Here is a 12888-nt window from a genome sequence, read left to right on the forward strand (position 1 = left end):
ATTTATTTCTTCTGTACATTTTTCCCTTGAGTGTTTGCCTTTTTTTTTTTTTTTTTTTTTTTATAAACAATGCAACAAGTTGGATGGCTGAGCTGACAAACACACATGAAAATTTTTTAGTACTTGTAAACAAAAAAAATTCTGATGGCTATGCAGATTTCCAATAGTAAATGTGTAACAGCAATGACACACAACTTATCAAATGTACAGTATAACCAAACAGCATTTCAAGTAAGACTCCCATCTAAAATCAGCTTAGAACTCTCCCACCTATTGGATAGAGTAAACCCTCTGGGAATCCTACACTGATTTCTGTAGACCTTCAGTTAAAACCAAGATTAGGAGATACTTCTTTTGCAACCATTTGCAGAAGCAGCTGAGATTAAACACCTGTCTATCGTTGAGGATCTTGTGCTTCTATGATGAAAAGTATGGTCTCCTAAGGACTAATACAGCTTTGTTCCTTAATGAATCACCCAGCAGAACAGGGTTGGTCTGTTGGTTTTGCATCTCTAAAAAATTGCATAGGTACAGGATATTCAACAACTCTTACTTCAACATCAGTTTTATACTGAAAAGGACAGAGATGGATATTAAGTTATGATCAAAAGAATAGCCTACCTGTACTAATCAAGTCCAAAGGGAAAAGTCCACTTTTTAAATTCCACTCACTGCATCGGAGCCAGAACAGCAGCTCTACACCAGCCCAGTTCTCTGCAGCATGTGGCCCTAGCAGATTAGCCCTAAGAGTCACACCCTAAAACTGAAATTATCCATTCACAGCCCAACTCATTTCACCTGAGACTATTCTAAAATTTCAACCAAGCAGCAGCTTTCAGGGCTGGAAACATGAAAGGAACCAAATAGCATAAACAGCCTCCTAAAGTCACATTTCTTCCTTCTTTATCCAAACAGAATTGTTCTTTCTTTCAGCTGCAAAGCAAGTGAGTTTAGATCAAGCCTTAGTCCTCCACCACTGAAAATTTGCTGATTTTCTGTACATACTGTTGTAAAGAACCATTCCATTGTACAGGGGTAGAAACAGGGCCTCTATCCACCTGAGAAAGAATTTTCTGAGCTCTGTAGTGGGACCTAGATTTCTACTCATTGTATCAGGTCTTAAACTAATTGACTGCACAGAAGAGCCCATTCTGTACATCTAGCCTGATTTTTGAGCTTTAAAGCTGTGTGTAACATCTCCAAGACATTTAACGGCATTAAAAAATACATCCTTTCATCATCCTAGCTTTGTGCTCACCCTCTGTCTCTCTCTGTCCCCTTCCTGCCATGCTCTCTCTGATCTGTGCAGCTGGAACACACAGTGCTTTTTAGGCACCTGAAGCACAGACATTCCCACCTGAACAGTCTGTCACCCACTTTAGGATCTTTTTTCAGTTAGATGAATTGTGGCCTAAAATAGCACCCTTTTCTAATCATGCAGCTAGCTCCAGTAGAGGAACCTGACTGATAAAAATTAAGTGGGGTGAAAGAGTCATATGGTCACAAATACACGCTAGGACAACCTCAATCCCAATTTGGAATAGGAGGAAAAACTGCCTAAATAACAAAGTAACATGTCTATCAAGCCACCAGGATTGAACCAAGCTTGAAGCAAGATTAGTGAATGGTAGATTGCTGCAATTCCTTTATCACACAACCACAGAGTGATAAATGAAAAGCATTCCTTGCTATTTTTCAAATCAGGTAACTGAAAGTGAGAATGCAGTTTCTCCAGTTTTGTATCCTCTTTAAGACAGTCCAGTTAATTACTGCTATGGACCACCAACATCAAACATTGGAAGGCCAAGAGTTTCAAAGATTTCAAAAATGTCACTGCGTGGATTTGCTATAGAAGGAGAATTGCACTGTATTCTGCTAGATAGTAAAAATTTATAACTTCTTCCTGAGGACCCTGCAAGAAGAGAACATTGTACAATCAATGTTTTTTTTGTTGCTTCTTTTTCCTTCTTTCCCCCCCCCCCTGCAGGAATTAAATGGAGGATTTTCATTTCTTATGATTGTTTTTCCCAGCTGTGTTAATTCTGTGCCATTATTTATTTCATAGAATTTAGGGCGTGAATCCTGCATTTTGCAAGGTCCTAGAGCTTGCATTCTTCATTTTAAACACTGTCACTTGTGCTATTAGCTTTGAAACCACATGCAAAGTTAACCATATCCATAAACATCTTCAGGACTGAACCTGAATCAGAATTGCATACAGCAAATCTCCCAGTTACAAGTACTTGCTAGTACAAGTACTTGCTTGTGTATCTAAACAAGGATGTATTTTTAGAGGCTTATCACAGAATCACAGAATCACAAGGTCGGAAACGACCTGCAAGATCATCTAGTCCAACCATCCTCCCATTCCTATCAGTGCCACAAGCTACTAAACCATCTCTCGTAGCTCCTCATCTAGGTGCCTCTTGAACACTACCAGGGACGGCGACTCCACCACCTCCCTGGGCAGCCATTCCAGTGCCTGACCACCCTTTGAGAGAAAAAGTTTCTCCTAATATCCAACCTAAACCTCCTCTGGTATAACTTCTGGCCGTTTCCTCGGGTCCTACTATTTGCCTGGGAGAAGAGGCCAGACCCTTTTGCACTACAACCTCCCTTCAGGAAGTTGTAGAGTGCAATGAGGTCTCCCCTGAGCCTCCTCTTCTCCAGACTGAACAATCCCAGCTCCCTCAGCCGCTCCTCGTAAGACTTGTGCTCCAGACCCCTCATCAGTTTCGTTGCCCTTCTCTGGACATGTTCCAGGGCCTCAATGTCTTTCTTGTAGTGAAGGGCCCAAAACTGAACACAGTACTCGAACATTCAGAGTTTTACTGTTAGTGCAAAACTTTGCTCTCATCAGCGTGACTGCAAGACTTGCAATGGAAGCAGTCTTGAGTTCTTGTCAACATTTCTGAATATCCAACTCTTACCCTAAACACGGACAATAAAAAGCATGTCCCACAGTCAAGGAGAAAAACATGTAACAGACACTTTAGCAAAAGAAAAGAAATGGCCACACTCCAATAATCTCACTGTAATTACTTATCCATAGTTATCTGCATGGAGCTGGAATGCATCATTATCTCTATTTCCCTCATTTGCAGTAGCTTTTGCCTTTTTTATCTCATGATTATACTGCAGTTGTATTCCTTCCTAATGCATGGGTGATTAGTTATTTCAGTGGAGCAGTAAATTTCTATTTGTTTTCCTTCATGTGTTGGGTCAGTAAACTTATGACCCAGACAAAGAGATGAAATAGCCATTCTGGGTTGATTATGAAATGGTTTGGAATGGGTCTGTGTTATGAACAGAGTCTGATACTCTTACTTTGTCTGGAACAATTATCCTACACTGTTCAATTTGGTAAGAAATGACTGCAAAACAAGAGATGGAGAAGAATCAGAAATATGGTCCAAAATATTCCAGCATCTTTTAATAAAAAACAGAATGATGAGCGTGACATTCTTAAAACAATTGAAAAAACAGAATTGTTAGATTTTGATTTGTCCTAAACATTAGCTTCAGTGGCTTCCTGCTCTCTCCACCACAACATATATCTCAAACTTTCAATCATTCCTTTGTGCACTGCTCCACTGACTCCATTTCCTCGTTTCCATGATGGGAATGTGCTTTAAAAATAGCACAGTTTAGCCTTTGGCTAAGACAGCTTCAGATCACCACAACAGATGTTTTCCTGAGCCGATGAGGTGAATTCCCATCACATATTTCAGCTGATGGCATTGTATTTCAGCTTCATTAAATGAAGTTTAAGTAGCACGAGAAAAGCCGTTCCTGGACCATTTCATGCTCCATATAATCCTCAGTGTGCTGTTTTTCACCAGTATTGAGAGAGAAGGTGACGGAGAAAGCTGCCATGACCACAGGTAGCAGGGAACAGGGCTGCTGGCTGGCAGCAATATATAGCAGTGCTAATAAGCCTAAGGGAAAAGGCAGAGAAAGACAGGTCCAAATAAATGGATGAATGAGTGATTTAACGGTGGCCTAAAACAGCAAAAGTGTGCATGCATGCCTGGTACAGAGGTTACAGTGTAGTGAGAGGTAATGAAAACAGCCACAGCAATGGAAAAACATATTTAGAGCAAGAAAAAAATCTGTGATTAGAAAGAAAGAGAAAAGGAAGTAACCTATACAAGTCCCCTGATATTGCTGTTGTATTGCTTTAACTTTCCTTCTAGATTTATGGAACACTGACCTTATGAGACCTACCAGCGATTCAGTATCATCTCAGAAAAAGAATCTGCTATGAAATATCCATACACTTGTATTGTTAGAACAGCAAATATCTAACATGACTGATTTGAAACATGAAATATCATCAATGAATGAGAAAAAAACGAACAAAAAACCCTGTTTCATTCCGTAAAAAAAACATGGAAGCCACGTAGTTCTCATCATGGTTTCCTTCAGGATTCTAACTGTTGGATTTTCAGTCTAAGATAAAAGGCATTAGGTGGTGTCCAATAGTAACTGTCCAGAATTACACAGCTGCTTGCATGATATTCTTCTATCAGAGATGGGCATTCATTCTCAAGACTGCTTATTAGAATGCATCTGTAAGGATGAAGTACGAAGATTAACTAAAACTAGATGAAAAGTTAAGACATTACTCTGCAGAGCATGCTCTCTCTTAAAAAAAAAAGTTAGTGCTCCAAATCCATATCAGATCTATGAAACATAATTGTTTCCTTTGGAAAACTGTACTTTGAAAAGCTGTACATTTCTTTTTGAGAGTGCAGTACTTTCCCTTCACAATCCCTTGATTTTACTTACACAATTCAATGAATTACTTTGGCTGTAAGTAGAGATTAACATGCAGTATAAGTAATGCTACACGACATTCCGTAGTGTTGTCCTCATAAAATCACTAAGAATAGATTGCTACTTAATATTTCATAGAACTCTACTGATAATTCTACGACAGTAAACCGAACAATGCAGCAAACTATATCAACACCAATTGTGTCAGTCAGACAGCATTGCTAAATTCAGAAGGGGAAAGCCTAGACTTATATTTTGGAGGCAGATGAAACTTGCAAAGTGATCAATCTGATATCTAATCTTCATTTTATGACTTCAAGTCACCAGATGATAAGTTTTTATCTTGGGTTTAATTGAACTTGACCTTTGGGAAAAGATCAGCTTAGAATCATAGAATGATTTGGGTTGGAAAGGACCTCAAGGAACCAACATCCAGCTTCATTAAATATAACTGACCATTAGATCTTTACATTTTGATTTAAAATATGCCTAAATGCATTATCCCTCTCAATCTCTAGGATCCATCTGCACACTCACAGCACCACAGTGGCTGCATCCGATTCCCTATTGCCTTTCCATTCAAATATCAATTTCAGAACTGTCAGGTCAGTTTGAATTGGCAGTCAGTTTATGCCTAGAGAAGCCTTACAGTGTGGGTGGTATGAAGATGCCACCAAACGTATATCTTTTCAAGCATCCAATTGGCTTCTAAAAAAACAAGCATTACATTTGGAGAAGACACTTCTATCCCACAGAAAAATCAACACTTAAATAGCAACATTCATTTTAGATCTAAGTAGGATAACCTTTTTGTAAATAGGAAAAGTTTTTTCCTAGTAAGGTACCTGATATCACATGAATTCATCACTTCTCCACATTAAATCATATGCATTAAGTGCTACAATTTTATAGTTCATTTAAATTAGGAAAAGCAAACTTATGCAAGTAAGGGAAATTCAGGTTCTGTTGCAGAAAGAACAGTGTGAATTCTAACATAAGTAAAATGAGTAATCTGAGAGAATATGCTTTGGGAACCAGAGAGAAGGCATTGCCATGTAAGTTTGACAGGATTTTGAATTTTAGCCACTGTTCAACATATATTTGACATTTTTTCTGGCTCTTTGTTAGACTCTGTTAGACTTAGACCTAACAGAAAAGTGAGAAAATTGTGTCAATCTCTGGCCCTCAAAAGAATCTTCTCTGGGCAACATTCTTGTTGCCTATTTAATCAGAACTTGATTTTATCTACAGTCTTCACATGCAACACAGTAAACAGTGATCTAATTTTAGCATGAAATCACTCCTTGAGCTTGTTTCATCTTCTGTCCCTCTCACCTGTGAGGAGCTCAGCACATTGTAGCTCACTATAATTTCACAAACTTTATCCAGGGATGGATACCAGAGGGAACTTTTACCTTCTTACAGAGAATCATAGAACGGTTTGGGTTGGAAGGAACATTTAAAGACCATCTAGCTCAACCGTTCCGCCATGGCCAGGAACACCTCTCATAAGATTAGGCTGCCAAGTTCTCCTAAGTCAAGAAATATACACTCTGTAGCACTTTTTCCAAATTTCTTTTAGGGAAAGAATTAAAAATACTACCTTGCAAAACAAATCGAAATGAATAGCTCCAAGTACCTGCTCTTACAAGGTGAAGTGATAACAGCCACTAGCTGCCTTGGGAATACTCAAGTAATTCATCACACTCTGCACATAAAGACACAAAGAAGCAACACATTACACAAAGGCTGAGGGAAAAGTGTTCACTGGAACACTCCCCGGCAGCTCCTGCATTTGCGAAGTTCTGTAATTCATTCTTTCAAACAATTCTACACCTATTGTCTATAATCTGTTCTGTAATAACACAGGCTTTAGGCAAAAGGTATTTTTGCACCCAGTACATTAACCATTACAGTCCAGTCACTACCACGCTTGAGCTGCCTGCTCCAATATGCTGCACTTACGATATGCACCCGTAAGGGTTAAAGTTTCAGCTTTCATGACATCTGCTTTTCCCATGTTGACTCATGTCGTACATGAAACTCTTGACTTCAGATTTAGTACCGTGTTAAGAATAATTCATCAATTTTCTACCATCATTCCTATTCTCTTCTACTCATATTTTTTTGCTAAAAGTAATATTCTTTATTATATGGATTAAGGCATCTTTTCATTAGTACAAATTAACAAGAATGCATATTTTTTCTTATTCTTTCTTCAAGAGAACTTTCCTTCTTCTCAGCTTTTTACCTTGTTTGTCTTCAACTATTGTTTTCACAGATCCAGTTACACCATTGCAGCTTAGCAAATCCTAGCCTTTATTTAACAGTCTGAAGAGAAATCTAAAATCCTACCCTGAAATTAAGTTATAACGTAGAGAAGGAAACTGTAGTCAATTAATAATGAAGCAGAGAATTGCTTACTGGGCACTGAGCAGTTTTATCCTCAGAGCAAGTAATCTTATTCCACTACAAAGAGCAGTTTCTGGTATAAAACATTTGTTACAGGCATTCATACAGTTTAAATAACAAACCACAGAAAATACAGTGTGAGCTCATGAATGCTGAAATAATGAAACATAGTTACCCTATTAAAATTGTTAGCAGCACCAGCAGAATACAACAATAATCTCAATCAGAAGAAAACAGAACCTGATTAAAATCTTGCTGCTTTGTTTTTTTAATTGCAAAATGGAATAGGTTAATTACATCATCATCTCCTAATATCAACACTCTGGCCTGTGAACGGGATAGACTGTGGAAAAAAATAAACTAGACTGAAAACTAGACTACTGAGTACCATCTGTGATAAAGGTTTCTTATCTTTTTCTCACAAATTACTTGCATTATGTTAGCACTATAGATATACAGACTCTTAGAAGCTTGCTATAAAACACTGAATGGAGAGACAACTCCAGGCTCTTACCTATTTCATTCCACCTGATGAGTTCAAATGCCACTGGGAATGTCTTTAGAAGACTAACCCCAGGTTATTCTATGGATGCTTCAAGTACTGATATGAAAACATTTTTTAATTAGTTTCATTTTTCATTTTTTCATTTTCAAAATAGGCAAAAAAGATTACAAATTTTCATCAAAATGTGCTTTGTTTGTCAGGAGAAAAATACTAATGAAATATTAAAGGAATCAAAGCTGATATCTACTTGAACTTACTGATTTCCCAATGTATTTATATCTTCACAGCCACATCCTAACATGGCATAATAGACTCAAGTCCTATGAAAATGAATAGGACTACTCTGGCTTTTATGATCAGGATGATTAGCTTTGTGAAGTTGTGTTGTTTTGTTTTTTTTCTTTTTTTGTTTGTTTTTTAAATAAAATCTATGTATCATGGAATCGCTCAGGTTGGAAAAGACCTTAAAGATCACCTTCCCAACCTGTTTAAAACACATCAGACTCTGAAAAATGACTCCAAATGTATCAGTATGAGTCTGTATTTACTATTATTTCACTCCCCAACCACTAAATTATGTATATGAAAGTGTTTTTAACATTTCCCAGCCTTGCTTCCTATCAGAAAGCCAAGTTCTGTACTTTCATGTTTATGTATAATCTTCAATAACAAATATTTTTCTGGAAAAATTTCATTCCTGCTTTCATCCAGGCAGCCATCCTGCCCACAACAGATTTAAAAGGGAATAACAATGAGCAGAAGTTGTCGAGGAGATTGGAATTGAGTAATTGTGCTGATGTTTCACGAGACAGAAAATGATCTCAATTCAATCTCATTGTTGTCCTGCCCAAGTAGGTCTGACAGGAGAAAAAGAAAGAGATAAAACTAATTTCTTTCACTAACATAAGTAAACCAAAAGGAATTTCCCAGGTCACTATTGTCTGTCAATCGGGCCTGCTTATCATTTTTGCATAGCTTCTTCTGAGGTAACAAGTAAATACTTCCTGGCATCATCATTATTATTATTTTTTTTTTTTTTGCCAGAGATTTCAAATGTAAGAAGTACTTGTATCTTTACTGATTTTTTTTATTTTTTTTTTTAGGCTTTTTAGAAAAGCAAGTACAACTGTGCTTGCAAAATTTAATCAAGTAACAGGATTTTAAAAATATGCAAGAATAATCAAACATTAGAAATGTTTGTAAGGAAGAAGAAGGCAAATCAAAACTATCTTGACTCATTCAATTAAGTCTGTAGACCCTTTCAGAAAAAACATCACTCGTAATTACACATTAAGTTCTCGGGTGTGGTGCAGAAATACCTGAGGAGAAAACTGATTTTTAATATCCTAAGTCCACAGAAATTATTACTTTCCTTCTTTTCGGCCTTAGAATCTGCAGTATTTTACATAACATGGTGTTACGTATTTTATGTATTACAAAGGAATCTGATTAGTTTAAGTTTCCTCATGAACTGTGACACAGCTCAGCTTCATTGTAATTCACGTTGAAGCAGCTGGGAGTAGATCTTTTAAGTAGGACCAGACAGCATTTCACAGAACATAGCCAGAGGCAAATCTTGAAGACTGCTTAATGCTATTACTGCAAGTATAACTCACCAACAATGTTAGACCACAATGGAGTCAATGGAGTCAAGCAAGAACTTATGATTTAGAGGACTGTAAATGTGGAAAGGTCCATGTGATTTTGATTATTATGTTTTACTCTAATATGTATGCCTCCAATTTTTCTATCCAGGGAATCATAATTCAGGAGCAAGCACAATAAAAGCAAAGATAAATCCAAAAGTTTCTCTGTCTATCTTGGACATTAGATACTATTAGCCAGATCCCTCTCCTCCAACCAACCTTAAACATCAATATTGCTCATGCAGAATGAAAGCAACCTTCCTGTCCTTGTCCAGTTCTTTTGTGAGAACACAAGACTGTATAAATGATGTATAAATGATAATTCCTCCTTGTCTCTCTGCTTGCAGCCAGAATGCCTCTTCTCCTGCTACGTATACTTTAGATACCACCCTCCTATGCTCACTGTATTTCTGTGCATATCAAGGAGAATTTAAATGAACAGACATATACTACAAAACTATAAAACAGTTAAAATGGCTGTATTCTCAACCAAGAGCATACAGAAAGGTTTACTAGTGCATTTTGAGCAGGCTTAGCTGACAGAACCACATGCATAGATATTTGGTGAAGGAAAGAACAAACACAAAGGCAACAAAACCTTACTATCACGCAATACTGACCAGTCCTACAAAATGATATAAATCTTTTCAAATAGTCTTCACAGAATTCAGTGACTGGAAATAAGGTTTCTCAACCCAAAAAAATAAAGAACATCCCCAATTTTTATCAGAGATCATAACCAATCTTTTCAAGAGTATCTAATTGTTTTCATCCAGGATTTGATTCAGTAATTTTGGAGGCCTGAAGGGAATTCCCTGTGCTAGCAAATTAAGAGCTTAGTAATTAGCTGTGACTAGGGATACCAACCTAAGTGATCACTGAGAACATCTCCTAAAACAGCCTGGTCCTTCCCAGCAAACAAGGAAAGGAGAAAATACGGTTAAATTGCATCTTGTCATTGAATTGCTTTGTTACATAAAATCTAAAGCCTTGAGCAGTCCCAAAACATATGGAGCTGAGGACCTTGCACAGAGTTTCATCTCCCCCTGATACCCAGATCCTTGATAACAGCAGCTGTCAGTTTGGCCTGGATCCAGTAAGTCCAGGGCAGCCATTTCCCAGGCTGAATCAATGGCAAGGTTCACATCAAAATCCCAGCACTGAACATGATCTCTAGCCAGCATTCTCCTTTTATTCTGAAATTTTCTTAGGCAAGTCATGCAGCTTTTTAAGAAGTAATGCCAGTACAGATGGAAATTACTGGACATCTCAAGATTTTCCACGTACAATCTGGCCTAGTGATGAAGGAACTCGTGAAAATAGACCAGATGAACCTGGCTCTGTGGTAACATTGTCAAACATATCATTATGGGAAATAAGACTGCTTTGCTGTGCTGTGGCTCTGGGCAGCCCGGTCTAGTGGTTGGCAAGCTTGCCCATGGCAGAGGGTTGAAACTAGACCATCATTATGGTTCTCTTCAACCCAAGCCATTCTATGATTCTATGAAAATGTAGGGATAATGTAATACAAGACATAGAGGCCCCATCTACTTTCTAAAAAGAAAATTCTAAAGTCTTTCTTGTTCAATCCCCATAGTACAATTCATATTAATTAATGGAGTAGACCCTGAATAATGTAAAAATCTTTATCAGACAGATGGAAATTTAAAGCTCCAAAGCATAAAGACAATTAACTAAAAATCATCTGAAGTACAAATCCTCTCAATAATCACAAATCACATTTCAACCCATCAAAGTAACTGTGGAAAAGTATTTTCATCACTGTTAATCAAAATTCTTGTTATTTCTGTATGGTATCCTTGTTAGCTCAAAATGGTATTTTACACATGAAACATTTATATATTTGTTTGTATGTATTTGTATTATGTGAATGTGTTGGCTTTCTGTTTTTTGGTTTTTTTTTTAAATGTATCCTGTATGTTCATGTGCCTACCAATCTATCTGTCTGTCTGATAAAAACACCTCCTTTCACTTCTTAGTTCCATTATTCTTATTTTATTCTACTTCCAGGGAAATTTGACAGGGAAAGAGTCAAAATTTTAACTCTAGGGAAGAAGTGTAACATCCTGATGTCACACAATCTTTCTCAGGAATTACAGAGTTCCTTCTTGACATGCAAAGACATGTTTTTGGTTCAGGAATGGAACTTGGGTTGAAGGAGGCAGCTCTTTGCACTCAGGCTACCCTCTGTAAATCACTCAGGATAACTCTTTGGAGTACTCTGAGATGCATAAGCATTTCACAAGGTTACAGACAATGTTATAGTATGAATTTGGTTGCATTTGTAAAACAGAATAAAATACTTGTTTTATCATATGGTCTAACTGCAAACTTATTTTAAGACAAGAATCTGGGACAGGTCTTCCAGAAGACATTAAAGGTAAAATATGCCACACTCTACCTTGTCAATTTACTTACCCAAGATCACCTGACATGACTGCAATGGCACAGCACTCCCCTATCTATTATAACTATGATCTGGGGGATCTGTCTCTAGTGTCCACTCTTTCACTCTTCACATGTAAGACATTATGGCACTCTATTGCATTATAGGGCACATTGCATTATAAACAATAAGCAATAAACATCATTTTATTCTTTCTTCTTTCCCCGGGTGCCTCTGTTTTTTAAGCCTCCTTCTGAATAGTTCTGACTAAAACAAAGTGGAAAGACTTCTAAGTCTTATGTAAAGTTCAGAAACAGAACAGGAAACAGCCCGTTAAAATGAATGACTTATGATAAATGGAAGAATGTGGCAAATGAACCATTTTATCAGCTTCCAATGTAGTCAAGTCTGCTAGGATCTTCAAAGGCATTTGGAAGAATTGCTCACTGTTGTGTGAAATTTCTCTAATGAAATATCTCTCATACTGTCTGCCCTCCATTACTCATACAGGGTGTATACAGACTGTCCATCAAAATACATGTATTCTGGAAACGAGTAAGATGAGTTCTCTCTGGAATCACAGAATCACAGAATCACAGAATCACCCGGGTTGGAAGGGACCTCAAGGATCATGTAGTTCCAACCCCCCTGCCTAGCAGGGCCACCAAACATACACATTCAGATCAGGTTGCCCAGGACCCCGTCCAACCTGGCCTTGAACACGTCCAAGGACGGGGCATCCACAACCTCCCTGGGCAGCCCGTTCCAGGGCCTAACTACTCTCCTTGTGAAGAACTTCCCCCTAACATCCAACCTAAATCTTCCCTCCTTCAACTTGGATCCATTTCCCCTAGTCCTGCTATTGTCAGCCCTTTTGAAGAGTTTACTCCCCTCCTGGGTGTAGGTTCCCTTCAGGTATTGATAGGCTGCAATGAGGTCACCCCGCAGCCTTCTCTTCTCCAGGCTGAACAAGCCCAACTCCCTCAGCCTGTCCTCATAGAGGAGGTGCTCCAGCCCCCTGATCATCTTAGTCGCCCTCCTCTGGACCCTTTCCAAAATCTCAATGTCTTTCTTGTACTGAGGGCTCCACACCTGGACACAGTACTCCAGATGGGGCCTCACAAGAGCCGAGTAGAGAG

At 38.0% G+C, this 12888-nt stretch overlaps 1 long non-coding RNA gene across 1 annotated transcript in view; it reads right to left on the reverse strand.

The window, feature by feature from the left end:
• Positions 1 to 3418: 3418 nt before the first annotated feature.
• LOC128080661 (uncharacterized) overlaps positions 3419 to 12888 on the reverse strand; it is a 31844-nt gene continuing 22374 nt past the window's right edge. The window contains exon 2 of the long non-coding RNA XR_008206841.1: positions 3419 to 3938. This is a non-coding gene — a long non-coding RNA (uncharacterized LOC128080661). The remainder of the gene's footprint in view (positions 3939 to 12888) is intronic.

Source organism: Tympanuchus pallidicinctus, unplaced genomic scaffold (genome assembly GCF_026119805.1).
Source record: "Tympanuchus pallidicinctus isolate F22 unplaced genomic scaffold, pur_lepc_1.0 scaffold2, whole genome shotgun sequence".
In the NCBI taxonomy this organism is placed as follows: domain Eukaryota; kingdom Metazoa; phylum Chordata; class Aves; order Galliformes; family Phasianidae; genus Tympanuchus; species Tympanuchus pallidicinctus.